This window comes from Oncorhynchus kisutch, linkage group LG22, assembly GCF_002021735.2.
Source record: "Oncorhynchus kisutch isolate 150728-3 linkage group LG22, Okis_V2, whole genome shotgun sequence".
In the NCBI taxonomy this organism is placed as follows: domain Eukaryota; kingdom Metazoa; phylum Chordata; class Actinopteri; order Salmoniformes; family Salmonidae; genus Oncorhynchus; species Oncorhynchus kisutch.
In genome coordinates this window covers 29,545,076-29,554,597 of record NC_034195.2, presented here as the reverse complement: position 1 = coordinate 29,554,597, position 9,522 = coordinate 29,545,076, and the positions used below count along the sequence as shown (strand labels likewise).

The following is a 9,522-nucleotide window of genomic DNA, read 5'->3' as shown; positions in this document are numbered from 1 at the left end:
GGTCTCTCTCCCTGTTCTCTTTCCTCTTTCTTCACCCCCAACACCAATCCGTTTGACTGTGAGTAGTTCAACTGTTCAGTTTCATAACTTTCTCCGTTTCCCTGTGGATGAAATAGACAGATACACACGTTAGTCCGTGATCTAGCATTACCAAGAGAGAAACAGATTCTGCACTTGCAAATTAATGCACACACGTAGGTAATGTAGTTGGATTTCTGTGTAGTTTTTACCCTAGATGTGATGGCTTTGAGTTTGCGTAACAGTGATGATTTTTTTTGGAGTAGACTACCTCGTCCTCCACCCCTCCCTCCCTCCATCACAGCTGTCCAAACACCGGCAGTTCACACCTTATTGGACGACATCACCAGCTTAGAGAATTTATACTCCAGCCTATCAGAGACAGGGGGAGACTTAGAAAAGTCAACCTACAGTACTTGTTCTTCCAGAAGTATGAATTAATTAATGGGGTGAAGGACTGAATCAGTTCCTACCTCTTGTTCTTCTTCCAGAAGTAGCAGGTGATGAAGAGCAGTGCGACGGTGAATACTCCTATCGCCGCCCCCATCTTTACCAAGAAGTCCATGCTATTACACGGCCAGGTCTTGTTCTCCAGGAGGGACACCCCTGCTCTACACAGTTTTGGTTCATTCCACACATACAGCATGTTCTGAGGAGAGAGCAGGAACACACAAATGATCAAGTTGAATTTAATATTATATAATTAAGCAATAAGGCCTGGTGGGATGTGGTATATGGCCAATATACCACGTCTAAGGGTTGTTCTTACGCACAACGCAATGTGGAGTGCCTGGTTACAGCCATAAGCCGTGGTATATTGGCCATATACCACAAACCCCTTATTCATATTATAAACTGGTTTCCAACATAATTAGAACAGTAATAATAATGTTTTGGTCATACGCGTGGTATATGGTCTGATATACCACAGCTTTCAGCCAATCAGCATTCAGGGCTCGAACCACCCGGTTTATAACTGAACATAGAGAATGGTAAGTATAACACACGCACACACCTCCCTTGCAGGCTGTCTCTATCTGGTGGTAGTCCGTGGTGGTACACTGAGGACACGCCCTCGAGGTACAGCCGTCACATCTCCCAGCCGGACACTGACTACAACAGAGAAATATACCGTAACTGTTATGTATGTAACCATTACTTTATAAGGACAGTCTCAATGAGATTTTATCTAATCAAATCTGAATGCTAAATCCATGTTTGTCTTCAGTTTCCTTCATTCCCCCAGCCTGCAGCCCCATCACACAGAGTTAGATAACTAGCTGCCTGGGAGTAAAAACAAACTACTCCATACTAATTTGACAGTCACAAGAGGATTCAGATTTTCTGTGAATTCAGTTTGCAGTTCATTTCGAGCTTGGACTTCTTTCAAGTCGCTCCTTTTAGTAGAAAACTCCATTGAGGCTGCAGTTTCTGAGAAAGACAGAAAGAGGAAAAGAGAGAAAGAGAGAGGGGGAAGAGGAGCGGTAAGGAGCAAGACAGACAGTAAGTACCTGGGTACTGTGAGTTCTCCTTGGGAGCTCCTATCCGAGTTACAGCGAAGTGTCACCACCACATTACGACCTGCTTCACATGCAGAGGTTGCCCCAGAGAACTAATCAATAGAAACACAACATATGGTGAAAAAACAACAGGGTACTACTGTGTAAGAGCTACTAAAAACTACTAGCTGGGCCCCAATAACAGTATCCACAGAAGAGGTTGTTTTAGAATGTGTTTTAAGATGTAGAGAACATAAACCTACCGGTAGAAGTTTGCATTTAGGACTTTGTTGGTGGTCTTATAGAACAAGTCTGGTCTTGCCTTCACTCCATCCAGGGGCCACTGGTGCTCCTACACACATTCAGCCATCAACAGGGTTGGGAAGGTTACTTTCTAAATGTAATCCATTACAGGTACTAGCTACCTTTCTAATGAATGCTCCTATCGCCGCCCCCACCTGTACCAAGAGGTCCATGCTACTACACAGAGAGGTCTTGTTCTCTGGGAGGGACACCCCTCCTTTACACAACTTTGGTTCATTCTACACATACAGCGTGTCCTGGGGAGAGAGCAGGAACACACATGATAAAGTTGAATTATATACAATTGAAGTCAGAAATTTACATACACCTTAGCCAAATACATTTAAACTCAGTTTTTCACAATTACTGACATTTAATGCTAGTAAAGATGCCCCGTCTTAGGTAAATTAGGATCACCACTTTATTTTAAGAATGTGAAATGTCAGAATAATAGTAGAGAGAATGATATATTTCAGCTTTTATTTCATTCATCACATGCCCAGTGGGTCAGAAGTTTACATACACTCAATTAGTATTTGGTAGCATTGCCTTTAAATTGTTTAACTTGGGTCAAACGTTTCAGGTAGCCTTCCACAAACTTTTTTTTATTTTACCTGCCTATTTAACTAGGCAAGTCAGTTAAGAACAAATTCTTATTTTCAATGACGGCCTAGGAACAGTGGGTTAACTGTCTGTTCAGGGGCAGAACGACAGATTTGTACCTTGTCAGCTCGGGGATTCAAACTTGCAACCTTTGAACTTGCAACAGATTTGTACCTTGTCAGCTCGGGGATTTGAACTTGCAGCCTTTCGGTTACTAGTCCAACGCTCTAACCACTAGGCTACCCTACCCTACCCGGCTTTCCACAATAGGTTGGGTTTGGCACATTCCTCCTGACAGAGCTGGTAACTGGATTGGGTTTTTAGGCCTCCTTGCTCCACACGCATTTTCAGTTCTGCCCTCACATTTTCTATAGGATTGAGGTCAGAGCTTTGAGATGGCCACACCAATACCTTGACTGTGTTGTCCTTAAGCCATTTTGCCACAACTTTGGAAGTGTGCTTGGTGTCATTTGCAACCAAGCTTTAACTTCCTGACTGATGTCTTGAGATGCTGCTTCAATTTATCCACATAATTTTCCATCCTCATGATGCCATCTATTTTGTGAAGTGCACCAGTCCCTCCTGCAGCAAAGCACCCCCACAACATGATGCTGCCACCCCCTGTGCTTCACGGTTGGGATGGTATTCTTCGGCTTGCAAGCCTCCCCTCATTTTGTCTGTCATAGTTGAAGTGTACCTATGATGAAAATTACAGGCCTCTCTCATCTTTTTAAGTGGGAGAACTTGCACAATTGGTGGCTGACTAAATACTTTTTTGCCCCACTGTATAGGCCTATTGTTTACGTTTTTGTTGGTGACACTTTGAAATCTCAATCATTTGCAGCCGTTTAAAGGGTGAATCTACATTTGAAACAATAACAAAGCCTCACCCTGCCTCTGTTTTGGTAAAAAGCTGATTTACTCTCAGATTAATAGACAGAGTAATGGATGCAAGGACTGACCATCCATTAACTAAAAAGTATTGTTTTAACCATATTTTTAGGCCACACAGTGTTTGTGTACATTTACAATGTTTGCAAACATTGGAGAAAAACAACTTTATATGTTGGGTTCTCATGGAGTGTGACAGTTGAACAAAGCTCATTCAAGTGGAATCAGTGGATATACACTACCTGTCAACATTTTTAGAACAACTACTCATCCAAGGGCTTTTCTTTATTTGCACTATATTGTAGAGTAATAGTGAAGATATCAAAACTATGAAATAACACAAGGAATCATGTAGTAACCATGAAAAATCAAAATATTTTTTATATTTGAGATTCTTCAAATAGCCACCCTTTACCTTAATGACAGCTTTGCACACGCTTGGCATTCTCTCAACCAGCTTCATCTGGATTGCTTTTCCAACAGTCTTGAAGGAGTTCCCACATATGCTGAATACTTGTTGGCTGCTTTTCCTTCACTCGGCGGTCCAACTCATCCCAAACAGTCTCAATTTGGTTGAGGTCGGGGGATTGTGGAGGCCAAGTCATCTAAGGTCATCCCACTAGGTCATCCCACTAAGCGCAAACCAGATGGGATGGCATATCGCTGCAGAATGCTGTGGTAGCCATGCAGATTTAGTGTGCCTTGAATTCTAAATAAAATCACAGACAGTGTCACCAGCAAAGCACCCCCACACCATCACACCTCCTCCTTCATGCTTTACGGTGGGAAATACACATGCAGAGATCATCCGTTCACCCACACGGCGTCTCACAAAGACATGGCGGTTGGAACCAAAAATCTACAATTTGGACTCTAGACCAAAGGACAGATTTACACCGGTCTAATGTCCATTGCGTGTGTTTCTTGGCCCAAGCAAGTCTCTTCTTATTATTGGTGTCCTTTAGTAGTGGTTTCTTTGCAGCAATTCAACCACGAAGGCCTGATTCACACAGTCTCCTCTGAACAGTTGATGTTGAGATGTGTCTGTTACTTGAACTCTGAAGCATTTATTTGGGCTGCAAATTCTGTGGCTGGTAACTCTAATGAACTTATCCACTGCAGCAGAGGTAACTCTGGGTCTTCCATTCCTGTGGAGGTCCTCATTAGAGCCAGTTTCATCATAGCGCATGATGGATATGCGACTGCACTTTTCCGAAGTTGACTGACCTTCATGTCTTAAAGTAATGATGGACTGTTGTTTCTCTTTAATTATTTGAGCTTTTCTTGCCATAATATGGTCTTGGTCTTTTACCAAACAGGGCTATCTTCTGTATACCATCCCTACCTTGTCAAAAACACAACTGATTGGCTCAAACACATTAAGGAAAGAAATACCACAAATGAACTTTAACAAGGCACACCTGTTAATTAAAATGCAGGTGACTATCTCATGATGCTGGTTGAGAGAATGCCAAGAGTGTCCAAAGCTGTCATCAAGGCAAAGGGTGGCAATTTGAAGATCTCAAATATATTTTGATTTGTGTAACACTGTTTTGGTTACTACATGATTCCATATGTGTTATTTCCTAGTTTTGATGTCTTCATTATTATTCTACAATGTAGAAAATAGTAAAATAAAGAAAAACCCTGGAATGAGTAGGTGTTCTAAAACTTTTGACTGGTAGTGTATATCACTCATTTATTTAAAAATTAAAAATTAAGATTGCCCCTTTTAAGACTATCAAAAGTGCACGAGTTTGAGCATGTGTCTGTTGGGCCTTTTCCAGCAATAATTAGATTGAGCAATAGAAGCCCCACTCGTGGTTTTCTTAACAGTTAACAGTCTTAACAGTCTTTGACAGTTTGGAGCACAATACCGTGGAGAAGTTTAGAACATAGGAACTCCCTCACATTTGTATTTCATAGGCTGAGATCCGCACCATGCAGCTGTTGCAAGAGGGCATTTTTCACCGGCTGTCCGTTGATTGCAAAAATAATGATTAATAGGCAGCTTAAACTTCTTCAATTCAACCATTATTGGGTTAGGGCTCCCGAGTGGTGCACCTCTCAGTGCTAGAGGCGTCACTACAGACACCCTGGTTTGAATCCAAGCTGTATCACAACCGGCCGTGATTGGGAGTCCCATAGGGTGGTGCACAATTGGTCCAGTGTCGTCCGTGTTTGGCCGGTGAAGGCCATCATTCTAAATAAGAATTTTAACTGACTTGCCTATTTTAATAAAAGGTTAAATAAAAATGTAAAAAATTATAATAAATATATACATTAGTGAACAGCCATCCACAACAACCACAATCCGTAAGGTGCAAATAGGTAAATGAGAGACTAGCAATGTGATTCACATCAATGCGCTATGTAGATGTCAATAATAAGTGATAATGTATTGCCTGTAGATGACACCACTGCTGTCATCCTTACCGCTAAGCGTTTATTCAAGTTGGATCATCTTTGGATGCCGACAGCAGTCGCACCATTGGAAGACATAGCTTGCACTGTAGCCTACAAAAGCCTATTCCTGCTCTTTTTCCGCGATCCATCAAACACATTTGCTGTGTCATCAGTGGTCTCTGACTTGTGGTCAGACTCGCTCAGGCAGAACCTACTTAAGCTTGCAACACTTTTTTTCAATGCTGATTAGAATGTCATTGAGAAAACAGAAAGGTGTCCTCAAACAATTTCTCGCAAACATCCTTTCTGAATTGAAAATTAATCCAAGAAGTAATCTAGATTTTCAAAAGTATATGTAATCTGATTACAATATTTTTGCTGGTAACGTAGTGGATTAGTTTTCATGTAATCCGTTACTCCCCAACCCTGTCCATAAATCAATCAAACAACACATATTCTATACCAGTGACAAAGATTGGCATCAGGTTACAAGGAAAGTGTGTTGTTGTGTGTACTCACCCAAGAACGTGTCTGCTGAGCTGGTGGACTGGGAGGATAGTGCTGTGCGGAAGCCCCGCCCACTGGAGGGGATGATGGTTGATTGACAGATGAAACTCTCCACCACATTGGCTGATTCCCCTGTCTCTCTCTGAGAGTCGGCGCTGGATAGGTCAGTCACATTATCTGTACACACAGCCCTCCTATCCTGAGAAATTGAAGCTCAATTCAGGATCACAATGTAATTGTAGGTTGAAAATATTGTTAATCAATGTGTGTGTGCGTGTGCCTGCGTACCTCTCCACAGAGGCTGATGTTGAAGAGGTAGTAGTACTTAGTTCCTTTAGAGGTAAAACTGGGTCTGTTCATCAGTGTTCCAACAGAGCCGAGAGAACTGTAGTCAAAACTCTGAGACACTTTGTTATCAGAGTAGGATAAACACACACACATTCAGTTGTGCACTATTATGCAACTTGTGGAAGAAACAATGGACACACACTTTTATTCACCAAGCTCGACCCACCTTCACACACACACACACAGTCTTGTACAGCTAACCGTGTGGGGGGACACAATTCAGTCCCATTCAAAATCCTATTTTCCCTCACCCGTATTCTTACCCTAACCCTAACCCAAAAACCTAACCTTAACCCTAACCCTAGCTCCTAACCCTAAACGTAATTCTAACCCTAACACTAATTCTAACCTTAACCCTAAACCCCCTAGAAATAGCATCGTGTCCCCAATTGGTCAAATTTTTGTTTGTTTACTATTCTTGTGGGGACTCCTGGTCCTGGAGGAGAGAAAGTGCTCTATTAGTATACAATTGGGTGTCTGTGTTACTGCATTGTGTGTGTGTGTTACTGCATTGTGTGTCTGTACTGACGTCAGAGGCTTGGTTGGTCCTCTGGAAAGCCTATGTGTATGATACAGAGGTGTTCTTGGTCACGATGTATGTGTATGACTGTCTGACCTTACTGCCCTCCCACAACTCCACCACCGTTTTTCTCTTCCTGTTTATATCCTACACACAGTGATGTCATTTCCTTTACACATTCAAAAGTAGTTTACACATGTCCAACTATTTTCCAGTTGCCAATTACAAAAGTCATATTAAAGGAATAGAAATGCCCACACACTTGTGTATATGCTACTGTGTAGTTTGCAGTGAGTGTGGGTTTTTCTTTATCTTGTGCTGTTCTCACCATCATAAAGTACAGCTCACAGTCAGCTGAACACACCATGTCAAACTCAAAGATGATATGGTTAAACTCTGTCCCTACACCACTTGTTACTGAGGCCTGAGGATGGACACACACACACATTAAGAGAGAGCAAGAAGGAGAGGGGAAGAGAGCGAGAGACAGTGACAGACAGATTGAGGTTAACAGACGGTTGAGGATGAGGTAGTCATTATCAGAGCCCCGTGCGCCACTGCAGATATGATTCCCCGCTACCTCCCAACCTTAGGGAGATACATACATATCAGAACAGACACACACACACAACAGGGTCTTCCCTGACTAACTCAAATGTGTCTCATGGCCCACCTATGCATTTTGCTGAAGGCAGAGGTACCCAACCCTCCATCTGGAGAGATAGTCTCTCTTTATTCTTATCCTGCGGTAAAAGCCTGCATATCAGCAGCTTTCCAGGAGGGTTGTTCCTCTTACCCCATAGCCTAAGAGGAACATGTCAACAACAGTAAAGAGCAACAGTGCCCTCTAGACCTCAGCGAGTGCAGCTGCACCAACCCACCGTTAATACCGTCACACTTGGAGCTTCTCACGTTGATGCAGGACATCTTCATGTTGGCTGGTACAACATTCCACCACTTAAACTGATAACCTACAGCAGGCTCAGTACCTGCCAGACACGACTCACACACTGGGAGAGAGAGAGAATGGGGAGAGGAGAGGGAGAGAAAGAGATCAACATTTTGGAAATCAAACCTAAATAAAAACCAGCGCCCATTGGGAAAGCAGAAAGGACAAGGGAGAAAGGGCTATTTTGTTAGCTTTGACCCCATCAGAGAATGTCCCAGGGGGGCAGGGAGAGCAGGTAGCTGTGTTGTTGTTACAGAAACCGGGGTTGCAGGGGGGCATGTCTCACGGTGAGACGCCTAAGACAGCGTTACAGGGAGACAGGATGGACAGCTGATCGTCCTCATTAGTCCGCATTAGTGGCAGACCACGTGTAACAACACCTGCACAGGATCGGTATATCCGAACATCACACCTGCAGGACAGGTACAGAATGGCAACAACAACTGCCCGAGTCACACCAGGAACGCATAATCCCTCCATCAGTGCTCAGACTGTCCTCAATAGGCTGAGAGAGGCTGGACTTAGGGCTTGTAGGCCTGTTGTAAGGCAGGCCCTCACCAGACATCACCAGCAACAACGTTGCCTATGGGCACAAACCCATGGTCGCAGGACCAGACAGGACTGGCAAAAAGTGCTCTTCACTGACGAGTCGCGGTTTTGTCTCACCAGGGGAGATGGTCGGATTTGCGTTTATTGTCAAAGGAATGAGCGTTACACCGAGGACAGTACTCTGGAGCGGGATCGATTTGGAGGGAGGTGGAGGGTCAGTCATGGTCTGGGGCGATGTGTCACAGCATCGTCGGACTGAGCTTGTTGTCATTGCAGGCAATCTCAACACTGTGCGTTACAGGGAAGACATCCTCCTCCCTCATGTGGTACGCTTCCTGCAGGCTCGTCCTGACATGACCCTCCAGCATGACAATGCCACCAGCCGTACTGCTCTTTCTGTGTGTGATTTCCTGCAAAACAGGAATGTCAATGTTCTGCCAAGAGCCCGGATCTCAATCCCATTGAGCACGTCTGGGACCTGTTGAATCGGATGGTGAGGGCTAAGGCCATTCCCCCCAGAAATGTCCGGGAACTTGCAGGTGCCTTGGTGGAAGAGTGGATAACATCTCACAGAAAGAACTAGCAAATCTTGTGCAGTCCATGAGGAGGAGATGCACTGCAGTACTTAATGCAGCTGGTGGTCACACCAGATACTGACTGTTACTTTTGATTTTGACCCTCCTCTGTTCAGGAACACATTATTCCATGAATGTGTTAGTCACATGTCTGTGGAACCTGTTAAGTTTATGTCTCAGTTGTTTACACATGTTTTACACATGTTAAGTTTGTGAAAATAAACGCAGTTGACAGTGAGAGGACATTTATTTATTTGCTGAGCTTATATTTGGACAGTGAAGCTATTTATTTTTTATTTGGCTCTATACTCCACCATATTAGATTTGAGATAGAATGTTTGATTAGGTGACAGT

The 9,522-nt window shown here is 43.4% G+C and overlaps 1 long non-coding RNA gene and 1 pseudogene across 1 annotated transcript; both read right to left on the bottom strand.

Annotated features, from left to right (window-relative positions):
* Positions 1–942: 942 nt before the first annotated feature.
* On the bottom strand, positions 943–2,037 carry LOC116352847 (uncharacterized). The gene is made up of 3 exons (XR_004204763.1): positions 1,781–2,037; positions 1,530–1,630; positions 943–1,131 (listed from the first exon to the last, which is right to left on the bottom strand). It is a non-coding gene; the product is annotated as an uncharacterized LOC116352847 (long non-coding RNA).
* Positions 2,038–6,976: 4,939 nt separating this feature from the next.
* On the bottom strand, positions 6,977–8,367 carry LOC109866953 (UPF0577 protein KIAA1324-like homolog; annotated as a pseudogene).
* Positions 8,368–9,522: the final 1,155 nt, after the last annotated feature.